Source organism: Oncorhynchus kisutch, unplaced genomic scaffold, assembly GCF_002021735.2.
Source record: "Oncorhynchus kisutch isolate 150728-3 unplaced genomic scaffold, Okis_V2 scaffold2951, whole genome shotgun sequence".
NCBI lineage: Eukaryota > Metazoa > Chordata > Actinopteri > Salmoniformes > Salmonidae > Oncorhynchus > Oncorhynchus kisutch.
The window spans coordinates 500,181-516,247 of NW_022264896.1; positions in this window are offsets into that span (position 1 = coordinate 500,181).

Here is a 16,067-nt window from a genome sequence, read left to right on the forward strand (position 1 = left end):
CTAGGTCTATTCTACTGATATAGATATTGATGGGTTGTAACTCGGTCTATTCTACTGATATAGATATTGATGGGTTGTAACTAGGTTTATTCTACTATACTGATATAGATATTGATGGGTATTAATGGGTTGTAACTAGGTTTATTCTACTATACTGATATAGATATATATTAATGGGTTGTAACTAGGTTTATTCTACTATACTGATATATATATATATATATTAATGGGTTGTAACTAGGTCTATTCTACTATACTGATATATATATATATTAATGGGTTGTAACTAGGTTTATTCTACTATACTGATATATATATATATATATATTAATGGGTTGTAACTAGGTTTATTCTACTATACTGATATATATATATATATTAATGGGTTGTAACTAGGTCTATTCTACTATACTGATATATATATGTATATATTAATGGGTTGTAACTAGGTCTATTCTACTATACTGATATAGATATATATATTAATTGGTTGTAACTAGGTCTATTCTACTATACTGATATAGATATTAATGGGTTGTAACTAGGTCTATTCTACTGATATAGATATTAATGGGTTGTAACTAGGTCTATTCTACTGATATAGATATTGATGGGTTGTAACTAGGTCTATTCTACTGATATAGATATTGATGGGTTGTAACTATGTTTATTCTACTATACTGATATAGATATTGATGGGTATTAATGGGTTGTAACTAGGTATATTCTACTATACTGATATAGATATTGATGGGTTGTAACTAGGTCTATTCTACTATACTGATAGAGATATTAATGGGTTGTAACTAGGTCTATTCTACTATACTGATATATATATATATATATATTAATGGGTTGTAACTAGGTTTATTCTACTATACTGATATATATATATATATATTAATGGGTTGTAACTAGGTTTATTCTACTATACTGATATATATATATATATTAATGGGTTGTAACTAGGTCTATTCTACTATACTGATATATATATATATATTAATGGGTTGTAACTAGGTTTATTCTACTATACTGATATATATATATATATATATATTAATGGGTTGTAACTAGGTTTATTCTACTATACTGATATATATATATATATTAATGGGTTGTAACTAGGTCTATTCTACTATACTGATATATATATATATATATATTAATGGGTTGTAACTAGGTCTATTCTACTATACTGATATAGATATATATATATTAATTGGTTGTAACTAGGTCTATTCTACTATACTGATATAGATATTAATGGGTTGTAACTAGGTTTATTCTACTATACTGATATAGATATTGATGGGTATTAATGGGTTTGTAACTAGGTATATTCTACTATACTGATATAGATATTGATGGGTTGTAACTAGGTCTATTCTACTATACTGATATATATATATATATATATTAATGGGTTGTAACTAGGTTTATTCTACTATACTGATTTATATATTAATGGGTTGTAACTAGGTCTATTCTACTATACTGATATAGATATATATATTAATGGGTTGTAACTAGGTCTATTCTACTATACTGATATATATATATATATATATATATATTAATGGGTTGTAACTAGGTTTATTCTACTATACTGATATATATATATATATATTGATGGGTTGTAACTAGTTATATTCTACTATACTGATATATATATATATATATATATTAATGGGTTGTAACTAGGTTTATTCTACTATACTGATATATATATATATATATTAATGGGTTGTAACTAGGTCTATTCTACTATACTGATATATATATATATATTAATGGGTTGTAACTAGGTTTATTCTACTATACTGATATATATATATATATATTAATGGGTTGTAACTAGGTTTATTCTACTATACTGATATATATATATATATATTAATGGGTTGTAACTAGGTCTATTCTACTATACTGATATATATATATATATTAATGGGTTGTAACTAGGTCTATTCTACTATACTGATATAGATATATATAATAATGGGTTGTAACTAGGTCTATTCTACTATACTGATATAGATATATATATTAATGGGTTGTAACTAGGTCTATTCTACTATACTGATATAGATATATATATTAATGGGTTGTAACTACGTCTATTCTACTATACTGATATATATATATATATATTAATGGGTTGTAACTAGGTCTATTCTACTATACTGATATATATATATGTATTAATGGGTTGTAACTAGGTCTATTCTACTATACTGATATATATATATATATTAATGGGTTGTAACTAGGTTTATTCTACTGATATAGATATTAATGGGTTGTAACTAGGTCTATTCTACTATACTGATATAGATATATATATTAATGGGTTGTAACTAGGTCTATTCTACTATACTGATATATATATATATATATATATATATTAATGGGTTGTAACTAGGTCTATTCTACTATACTGATATAGATATTAATGGGTTGTAACTAGGTCTATTCTACTATACTGATATATATATATATATTAATGGGTTGTAACTAGGTCTATTCTACTATACTGATATAGATATTAATGGGTTGTAACTAGGTCTATTCTACTATACTGATATATATATAGATATTAATGGGTTGTAACTAGGTCTATTCTACTATACTGATATAGATATATATATTAATGGGTTGTAACTAGGTCTATTCTACTATACTGATATATATATATATATATATTAATGGGTTGTAACTAGGTCTATTCTACTATACTGATATAGATATATATATTAATGGGTTGTAACTAGGTCTATTCTACTATACTGATATATATATATATATAATAATGGGTTGTAACTAGGTCTATTCTACTATACTGATATATATATATATATATATATATTAATGGGTTGTAACTAGGTATATTCTACTATACTGATATAGATATTAATGGGTTGTAACTAGGTCTATTCTACTATACTGATATATATATATATATATATTAATGGGTTGTAACTAGGTCTATTCTACTATACTGATATATATATATATATTAATGGGTTGTAACTAGGTTTATTCTACTGATATATATATTAATGGGTTGTAACTAGGTCTATTCTACTATACTGATATATATATATATATATATTAATGGGTTGTAACTAGGTCTATTCTACTATACTGATATATATATTAATGGGTTGTAACTAGGTTTATTCTACTATACTGATATATATATATATATATATTGATGGGTTGTTACTAGGTCTATTCTACTATACTGATATATATATATTTTAATGGGTTGTAACTAGGTCTATTCTACTATACTGATATATATATATATATTAATGGGTTGTAACTAGGTCTATTCTACTATACTGATATAGATATATATATTAATGGGTTGTAACTAGGTCTATTCTACTATACTGATATATATATATATATATATTAATGGGTTGTTACTAGGTCTATTCTACTATACTGATATATATATATATTTTAATGGGTTGTAACTAGGTCTATTCTACTATACTGATATATATATATATATTAATGGGTTGTAACTAGGTCTATTCTACTATACTGATATAGATATATATATTAATGGGTTGTAACTAGGTCTATTCTACTATACTGATATATATATATATTAATGGGTTGTAACTAGGTTTATTCTACTATACTGATATATATATATATTAATGGGTTGTAACTAGGTCTATTCTACTATACTGATATATATATATATATTAATGGGTTGTAACTAGGTCTATTCTACTATACTGATATATATATATATATATTAATGGGTTGTAACTAGGTCTATTCTACTATACTGATATATATATATATATATTAATGGGTTGTAACTAGGTCTATTCTACTATACTGATATAGATATATATATTAATGGGTTGTAACTAGGTCTATTCTACTATACTGATATATATATATATATATTAATGGGTTGTAACTAGGTCTATTCTACTATACTGATATATATATATATATTAATGGGTTGTAACTAGGTTTATTCTACTGATATAGATATTAATGGGTTGTAACTAGGTCTATTCTACTATACAGATATAGATATATATATTAATGGGTTGTAACTAGGTCTATTCTACTATACTGATATATATATATATATATATTAATGGGTTGTAACTAGGTCTATTCTACTATACTGATATAGATATTAATGGGTTGTAACTAGGTCTATTCTACTATACTGATATATATATATATTAATGGGTTGTAACTAGGTCTATTCTACTATACTGATATATATATATATATTAATGGGTTGTAACTAGGTTTATTCTACTATACTGATATATATATATATATATATATATTAATGGGTTGTAACTAGGTTTATTCTACTATACTGATATATATATATATATTAATGGGTTGTAACTAGGTCTATTCTACTATACTGATAGATATATATATATATATATATATATATTAATGGGTTGTAACTAGGTCTATTCTACTATACTGATATAGATATAGATATATTAATTGGTTGTAACTAGGTCTATTCTACTATACTGATATAGATATTAATGGGTTGTAACTAGGTTTATTCTACTATACTGATATAGATATTGATGGGTATTAATGGGTTGTAACTAGGTATATTCTACTATACTGATATATATATTAATGGGTTGTAACTAGGTCTATTCTACTATACTGATATAGATATATATATTAATGGGTTGTAACTAGGTCTATTCTACTATACTGATATATATATATATATATATATATTAATGGGTTGTAACTAGGTTTATTCTACTATACTGATATATATATATATTGATGGGTTGTAACTAGTTCTATTCTACTATACTGATATATATATATATATATTAATGGGTTGTAACTAGGTTTATTCTACTATACTGATATATATATATATATATATTAATGGGTTGTAACTAGGTCTATTCTACTATACTGATATATATATATATATTAATGGGTTGTAACTAGGTTTATTCTACTATACTGATATATATATATATATATATTAATGGGTTGTAACTAGGTTATTCTACTATACTGATATATATATATATATTAATGGGTTGTAACTAGGTCTATTCTACTATACTGATATAGATATTGATGGGTTGTAACTAGGTTTATTCTACTATACTGATATAGATATTAATGGGTTGTAACTAGGTCTATTCTACTAATATAGATATTAATGGGTTGTAACTAGGTCTATTCTACTGATATAGATATTGATGGGTTGTAACTAGGTCTATTCTACTGATATAGATATTGATGGGTTGTAACTAGGTCTATTCTACTGATATAGATATTGATGGGTTGTAACTAGGTCTATTCTACTGATATAGATATTGATGGGTTGTAACTAGGTCTATTCTACTGATATAGATATTGATGGGTTGTAACTAGGTCTATTCTACTGATATAGATATTGATGGGTTGTAACTAGGTCTATTCTACTGATATAGATATTGATGGGTTGTAACTAGGTCTATTCTACTGATATAGATATTAATGGGTTGTAACTAGGTCTATTCTACTGATATAGATATTGATGGGTTGTAACTCGGTCTATTCTACTGATATAGATATTGATGGGTTGTAACTAGGTTTATTCTACTATACTGATATAGATATTGATGGGTATTAATGGGTTGTAACTAGGTTTATTCTACTATACTGATATAGATATATATTAATGGGTTGTAACTAGGTTTATTCTACTATACTGATATATATATATATATATTAATGGGTTGTAACTAGGTCTATTCTACTATACTGATATATATATATATATTAATGGGTTGTAACTAGGTTTATTCTACTATACTGATATATATATATATATATATTAATGGGTTGTAACTAGGTTTATTCTACTATACTGATATATATATATATATTAATGGGTTGTAACTAGGTCTATTCTACTATACTGATATATATATGTATATATTAATGGGTTGTAACTAGGTCTATTCTACTATACTGATATAGATATATATATTAATTGGTTGTAACTAGGTCTATTCTACTATACTGATATAGATATTAATGGGTTGTAACTAGGTCTATTCTACTGATATAGATATTAATGGGTTGTAACTAGGTCTATTCTACTGATATAGATATTGATGGGTTGTAACTAGGTCTATTCTACTGATATAGATATTGATGGGTTGTAACTATGTTTATTCTACTATACTGATATAGATATTGATGGGTATTAATGGGTTGTAACTAGGTATATTCTACTATACTGATATAGATATTGATGGGTTGTAACTAGGTCTATTCTACTATACTGATAGAGATATTAATGGGTTGTAACTAGGTCTATTCTACTATACTGATATATATATATATATTAATGGGTTGTAACTAGGTTTATTCTACTATACTGATATATATATATATATATTAATGGGTTGTAACTAGGTTTATTCTACTATACTGATATATATATATATATTAATGGGTTGTAACTAGGTCTATTCTACTATACTGATATATATATATATATTAATGGGTTGTAACTAGGTTTATTCTACTATACTGATATATATATATATATATATATTAATGGGTTGTAACTAGGTTTATTCTACTATACTGATATATATATATATATTAATGGGTTGTAACTAGGTCTATTCTACTATACTGATATATATATATATATATATTAATGGGTTGTAACTAGGTCTATTCTACTATACTGATATAGATATATATATATTAATTGGTTGTAACTAGGTCTATTCTACTATACTGATATAGATATTAATGGGTTGTAACTAGGTTTATTCTACTATACTGATATAGATATTGATGGGTATTAATGGGTTGTAACTAGGTATATTCTACTATACTGATATAGATATTGATGGGTTGTAACTAGGTCTATTCTACTATACTGATATATATATATATATATTAATGGGTTGTAACTAGGTTTATTCTACTATACTGATTTATATATTAATGGGTTGTAACTAGGTCTATTCTACTATACTGATATAGATATATATATTAATGGGTTGTAACTAGGTCTATTCTACTATACTGATATATATATATATATATATATATATATTAATGGGTTGTAACTAGGTTTATTCTACTATACTGATATATATATATATATATTGATGGGTTGTAACTAGTTATATTCTACTATACTGATATATATATATATATATATATTAATGGGTTGTAACTAGGTTTATTCTACTATACTGATATATATATATATATATTAATGGGTTGTAACTAGGTCTATTCTACTATACTGATATATATATATATATTAATGGGTTGTAACTAGGTTTATTCTACTATACTGATATATATATATATATATTAATGGGTTGTAACTAGGTTTATTCTACTATACTGATATATATATATATATTAATGGGTTGTAACTAGGTCTATTCTACTATACTGATATATATATATATATTAATGGGTTGTAACTAGGTCTATTCTACTATACTGATATAGATATATATAATAATGGGTTGTAACTAGGTCTATTCTACTATACTGATATAGATATATATATTAATGGGTTGTAACTACGTCTATTCTACTATACTGATATATATATATATATATTAATGGGTTGTAACTAGGTCTATTCTACTATACTGATATATATATATGTATTAATGGGTTGTAACTAGGTCTATTCTACTATACTGATATATATATATATATTAATGGGTTGTAACTAGGTTTATTCTACTGATATAGATATTAATGGGTTGTAACTAGGTCTATTCTACTATACTGATATAGATATATATATTAATGGGTTGTAACTAGGTCTATTCTACTATACTGATATATATATATATATATATATATATTAATGGGTTGTAACTAGGTCTATTCTACTATACTGATATAGATATTAATGGGTTGTAACTAGGTCTATTCTACTATACTGATATATATATATATATTAATGGGTTGTAACTAGGTCTATTCTACTATACTGATATAGATATTAATGGGTTGTAACTAGGTCTATTCTACTATACTGATATATATATAGATATTAATGGGTTGTAACTAGGTCTATTCTACTATACTGATATAGATATATATATTAATGGGTTGTAACTAGGTCTATTCTACTATACTGATATATATATATATATATATATAATGGGTTGTAACTAGGTCTATTCTACTATACTGATATAGATATATATATTAATGGGTTGTAACTAGGTCTATTCTACTATACTGATATATATATATATATAATAATGGGTTGTAACTAGGTCTATTCTACTATACTGATATATATATATATATATATATATTAATGGGTTGTAACTAGGTATATTCTACTATACTGATATAGATATTAATGGGTTGTAACTAGGTCTATTCTACTATACTGATATATATATATATATATATTAATGGGTTGTAACTAGGTCTATTCTACTATACTGATATATATATATATATTAATGGGTTGTAACTAGGTTTATTCTACTGATATAGATATTAATGGGTTGTAACTAGGTCTATTCTACTATACTGATATATATATATATATATATATATTAATGGGTTGTAACTAGGTCTATTCTACTATACTGATATATATATTAATGGGTTGTAACTAGGTTTATTCTACTATACTGATATATATATATATATATATTAATGGGTTGTTACTAGGTCTATTCTACTATACTGATATATATATATATTTTAATGGGTTGTAACTAGGTCTATTCTACTATACTGATATATATATATATATTAATGGGTTGTAACTAGGTCTATTCTACTATACTGATATAGATATATATATTAATGGGTTGTAACTAGGTCTATTCTACTATACTGATATATATATATATATATATTAATGGGTTGTTACTAGGTCTATTCTACTATACTGATATATATATATATTTTAATGGGTTGTAACTAGGTCTATTCTACTATACTGATATATATATATATATTAATGGGTTGTAACTAGGTCTATTCTACTATACTGATATAGATATATATATTAATGGGTTGTAACTAGGTCTATTCTACTATACTGATATATATATATATTAATGGGTTGTAACTAGGTTTATTCTACTATACTGATATATATATATATTAATGGGTTGTAACTAGGTCTATTCTACTATACTGATATATATATATATATTAATGGGTTGTAACTAGGTCTATTCTACTATACTGATATATATATATATATATTAATGGGTTGTAACTAGGTCTATTCTACTATACTGATATATATATATATATATTAATGGGTTGTAACTAGGTCTATTCTACTATACTGATATAGATATATATATTAATGGGTTGTAACTAGGTCTATTCTACTATACTGATATATATATATATATATTAATGGGTTGTAACTAGGTCTATTCTACTATACTGATATATATATATATATTAATGGGTTGTAACTAGGTTTATTCTACTGATATAGATATTAATGGGTTGTAACTAGGTCTATTCTACTATACAGATATAGATATATATATTAATGGGTTGTAACTAGGTCTATTCTACTATACTGATATATATATATATATATATATTAATGGGTTGTAACTAGGTCTATTCTACTATACTGATATAGATATTAATGGGTTGTAACTAGGTCTATTCTACTATACTGATATATATATATATATTAATGGGTTGTAACTAGGTCTATTCTACTATACTGATATAGATATTAATGGGTTGTAACTAGGTCTATTCTACTATACTGATATATATATAGATATTAATGGGTTGTAACTAGGTCTATTCTACTATACTGATATAGATATATATATTAATGGGTTGTAACTAGGTCTATTCTACTATACTGATATATATATATATATATATTAATGGGTTGTAACTAGGTCTATTCTACTATACTGATATAGATATATATATTAATGGGTTGTAACTAGGTCTATTCTACTATACTGATATATATATATATAATAATGGGTTGTAACTAGGTCTATTCTACTATACTGATATATATATATATATATATATTAATGGGTTGTAACTAGGTATATTCTACTATACTGATATAGATATTAATGGGTTGTAACTAGGTCTATTCTACTATACTGATATATATATATATATATATATTAATGGGTTGTAACTAGGTCTATTCTACTATACTGATATATATATATATATTAATGGGTTGTAACTAGGTTTATTCTACTGATATAGATATTAATGGGTTGTAACTAGGTCTATTCTACTATACTGATATATATATATATATATATATATATATATATATTAATGGGTTGTAACTAGGTCTATTCTACTATACTGATATATATATTAATGGGTTGTAACTAGGTTTATTCTACTATACTGATATATATATATATATATTAATGGGTTGTTACTAGGTCTATTCTACTATACTGATATATATATATATATTAATGGGTTGTAACTAGGTCTATTCTACTATACTGATATATATATATATTTTAATGGGTTGTAACTAGGTCTATTCTACTATACTGATATATATATATATATTAATGGGTTGTAACTAGGTCTATTCTACTATACTGATATATATATTAATGGGTTGTAACTAGGTTTATTCTACTATACTGATATATATATATATATATATTAATGGGTTGTTACTAGGTCTATTCTACTATACTGATATATATATATATATTAATGGGTTGTAACTAGGTCTATTCTACTATACTGATATATATATATATTTTAATGGGTTGTAACTAGGTCTATTCTACTATACTGATATATATATATATATTAATGGGTTTGTAACTAGGTCTATTCTACTATACTGATATATATATATATTAATGGGTTGTAACTAGGTCTATTCTACTATACTGATATATATATATATATTAATGGGTTGTAACTAGGTCTATTCTACTATACTGATATATATATATATATTAATGGGTTGTAACTAGGTCTATTCTACTATACTGATATATATATATATATATTAATGGGTTGTAACTAGGTCTATTCTACTATACTGATATAGATATTAATGGGTTGTAACTAGGTCTATTCTACTATACTGATATAGATATTAATGGGTTGTAACTAGGTCTATTCTACTATACTGATATATATATATATATTAATGGGTTGTAACTAGGTCTATTCTACTATACTGATATATATATATATTAATGGGTTGTAACTAGGTCTATTCTACTATACTGATATAGATATTAATGGGTTGTAACTAGGTCTATTCTACTATACTGATATAGATATTAATGGGTTGTAACTAGGTCTATTCTACTATACTGATATATATATTAATGGGTTGTAACTAGGTCTATTCTACTATACTGATATATATATATATATATTAATGGGTTGTAACTAGGTCTATTCTACTATACTGATATATATATATATTAATGGGTTGTAACTAGGTTTATTCTACTATACTGATATAGATATTAATGGGTTGTAACTAGGTCTATTCTACTATACTGATATATATATATATATATATTAATGGGTTGTAACTAGGTTTATTCTACTATACTGATATATATATATATTAATGGGTTGTAACTAGGTCTATTCTACTATACTGATATATATATATATATATTAATGGGTTGTAACTACGTCTATTCTACTGATATATATATATATATATTAATGGGTTGTAACTAGGTCTATTCTACTATACTGATATAGATATATATATTAATGGGTTGTAACTAGGTCTATTCTACTATACTGATATAGATATTAATGGGTTGTAACTAGGTCTATTCTACTGATATATATATATATATTAATGGGTTGTAACTAGGTCTATTCTACTGATATATATATATATATTAATGGGTTGTGTACATGTTCTCCATCTGCAGCTGTTTAAATAAATCAAGTACTCTGAAGAATTCTCCTATGTGAATCTTCTACCCCCAACATTGCGAATGCTGAAATGAATATCAGAGATTGAGTGCACAAAAAATGAGGAACACCTTCATAATATTGAGTCTCCCTTTTTTCCCTCAGAACAGCCTCAGTTAGTCAAGGCATGGACTCCACAAAGAGTCTCATGTGTTCCACAGAGATGCTTGTGTCAAGTTTTTCTTTCATTTATTCAACTAGGCAAGTCAGTGAAGAACAAATTCTTATTTACAATGACAGCCTACCGGGGAACAGTGGGTTCACTGCCTTTTTCAGGGACAGAATGATTGTTACCTTGTCAGCTCAGGGATTCGATCCAGCAACCTTTTGGTTACTAGTCCAACGCTCTAACCACTAGGCTACCTGCCACCCCTAAGTTGGCTGGATGTCCTTTGGGTGGTGGACAATTGTTGAGACGCACGGAAAACTGTTGACCGTGAAATGTTCCTAATGTTTTGTACACTCAGTGTATGACTCCCTCTGTCACACGCTATTTCAAATCCCTCGCATCGATCGCATCACAACTGACTGATGCCATCTACTGGAACAAAACAGAACTAACTTGCTAGACATTTCATTTTTATTATGAACTGGTATAATGCTGTAGTAACAGTCTGTTACTTTATGAACTGGTATAATGCTGTAGTAACAGTCAGTCTGTTACTTTATGAACTGGTATAATGCTGTAGTAACAGTCTGTTACTTTATGAACTGGTATAATGCTGTAGTAACAGTCTGTTACTTTATGAACTGGTATAATGCTGTAGTAACAGTCTGTTACTTTATGAACTGGTATAATGCTGTAGTAACAGTCTGTTACTTTATGAACTGGTATAATGCTGTAGTAACAGTCAGTCTGTTACTTTATGAACTGGTATAATGCTGTAGTAACAGTCAGTCTGTTACTTTATGAACTGGTATAATGCTGTAGTAACAGTCTGTTACTTTATGAACTGGTATAATGCTGTAGTAACAGTCTGTTACTTTATGAACTGGTATAATGCTGTAGTAACAGTCTGTTACTTTATGAACTGGTATAATGCTGTAGTAACAGTCTGTTACTTTATGAACTGGTATAATGCTGTAGTAACAGTCTGTTACTTTATGAACTGGTATAATGCTGTAGTAACAGTCTGTTACTTTATGAACTGGTATAATGCTGTAGTAACAGTCTGTTACTTTATGAACTGGTATAATGCTGTAGTAACAGTCTGTTACTTTATGAACTGGTATAATGCTGTAGTAACAGTCTGTTACTTTATGAACTGGTATAATGCTGTAGTAACAGTCTGTTACTTTATGAACTGGTATAATGCTGTAGTAACAGTCTGTTACTTTATGAACTGGTATAATGCTGTAGTAACAGTCTGTTACTTTATGAACTGGTATAATGCTGTAGTAACAGTCTGTTACTTTATGAACTGGTATAATGCTGTAGTAACAGTCTGTTACTTTATGAACTGGTATAATGCTGTAGTAACAGTCTGTTACTTTATGAACTGGTATAATGCTGTAGTAACAGTCTGTTACTTTATGAACTGGTATAATGCTGTAGTAACAGTCTGTTACTTTATGAACTGGTATAATGCCTGTAGTAACAGTCTGTTACTTTATGAACTGGTATAATGCTGTAGTAACAGTCTGTCTGTTACTTTATGAACTGGTATAATGCTGTAGTAACAGTCTGTCTGTTACTTTATGAACTGGTATAATGCTGTAGTAACAGTCTGTTACTTTATGAACTGGTATAATGCTGTAGTAACAGTCTGTTACTTTATGAACTGGTATAATGCTGTAATAACAGTCTGTTACTTTATGAACTGGTATAATGCTGTAATAACAGTCAGTCTGTTACTTTATGAACTGGTATAATGCTGTAGTAACAGTCTGTCTGTTACTTTATGAACTGGTATAATGCTGTAGTAACAGTCTGTTACTTTATGAACTGGTATAATGCTGTAGTAACAGTCTGTCTGTTACTTTATGACTGGTATAATGCTGTAGTAACAGTCTGTTACTTTATGAACTGGTATAATGCTGTAGTAACAGTCTGTTACTTTATGAACTGGTATAATGCTGTAGTAACAGTCAGTCTGTTACTTTATGAACTGGTATAATGCTGTAGTAACAGTCTGTTACTTTATGAACTGGTATAATGCTGTAGTAACAGTCTGTTACTTTATGAACTGGTATAATGCTGTAGTAACAGTCTGTTACTTTATGAACTGGTATAATGCTGTAGTAACAGTCAGTCTGTTACTTTATGAACTGGTATAATGCTGTAGTAACAGTCTGTTACTTTATGAACTGGTATGATGCTGTAGTAACAGTCTGTTACTTTATGAACTGGTATAATGCTGTAATAACAGTCTGTTACTTTATGAACTGGTATAATGCTGTAGTAACAGTCTGTTACTTTATGAACTGGTATAATGCTGTAGTAACAGTCTGTTACTTTATGAACTGGTATGATGCTGTAGTAACAGTCTGTTACTTTATGAACTGGTATAATGCTGTAGTAACAGTCTGTTACTTTATGAACTGGTATAATGCTGTAGTAACAGTCAGTCTGTTACTTTATGAACTGGTATAATGCTGTAGTAACAGTCTGTTACTTTATGAACTGGTATAATGCTGTAGTAACAGTCAGTCTGTTACTTTATGAACTGGTATAATGCTGTAGTAACAGTCTGTTACTTTATGAACTGGTATAATGCTGTAGTAACAGTCTGTTACTTTATGAACTGGTATAATGCTGTAGTAACAGTCAGTCTGTTACTTTATGAACTGGTATAATGCTGTAGTAACAGTCTGTTACTTTATGAACTGGTATAATGCTGTAGTAACAGTCTGTTACTTTATGAACTGGTATAATGCTGTAGTAACAGTCTGTTACTTTATGAACTGGTATAATGCTGTAATAACAGTCTGTTACTTTATGAACTGGTATAATGCTGTAGTAACAGTCTGTTACTTTATGAACTGGTATAATGCTGTAGTAACAGTCTGTTACTTTATGAACTGGTATAATGCTGTAGTAACAGTCTGTTACTTTATGAACTGGTATAATGCTGTAGTAACAGTCTGTTACTTTATGAACTGGTATAATGCTGTAGTAACAGTCTGTTACTTTATGAACTGGTATAATGCTGTAGTAACAGTCTGTTACTTTATGAACTGGTATAATGCTGTAGTAACAATCTGTTACTTTATGAACTGGTATAATGCTGTAGTAACAGTCTGTTACTTTATGAACTGGTATAATGCTGTAATAACAGTCAGTCTGTTACTTTATGAACTGGTATAATGCTGTAGTAACAGTCTGTTACTTTATGAACTGGTATAATGCTGTAGTAACAGTCTGTTACTTTATGAACTGGTATAATGCTGTAGTAACAGTCAGTCTGTTACTTTATGAACTGGTATAATGCTGTAGTAACAGTCTGTTACTTTATGAACTGGTATAATGCTGTAGTAACAGTCTGTTACTTTATGAACTGGTATAATGCTGTAGTAACAGTCTGTTACTTTATGAACTGGTATAATGCTGTAGTAACAGTCAGTCTGCTACTTTATGAACTGGTATAATGCTGTAGTAACAGTCTGTTACTTTATGAACTGGTATAATGCTGTAGTAACAGTCTGTTACTTTATGAACTGGTATAATGCTGTAGTAACAGTCTGTTACTTTATGAACTGGTATAATGCTGTAGTAACAGTCAGTCTGTTACTTTATGAACTGGTATAATGCTGTAGTAACAGTCAGTCTGCTACTTTATGAACTGGTATAATGCTGTAGTAACAGTCAGTCTGTTACTTTATGAACTGGTATAATGCTGTAGTAACAGTCTGTTACTTTATGAACTGGTATAATGCTGTAGTAACAGTCTGTTACTTTATGAACTGGTATAATGCTGTAGTAACAGTCAGTCTGTTACTTTATGAACTGGTATAATGCTGTAGTAACAGTCAGTCTGCTACTTTATGAACTGGTATAATGCTGTAGTAACAGTCTGTTACTTTATGAACTGGTATAATGCTGTAGTAACAGTCTGTTACTTTATGAACTGGTATAATGCTGT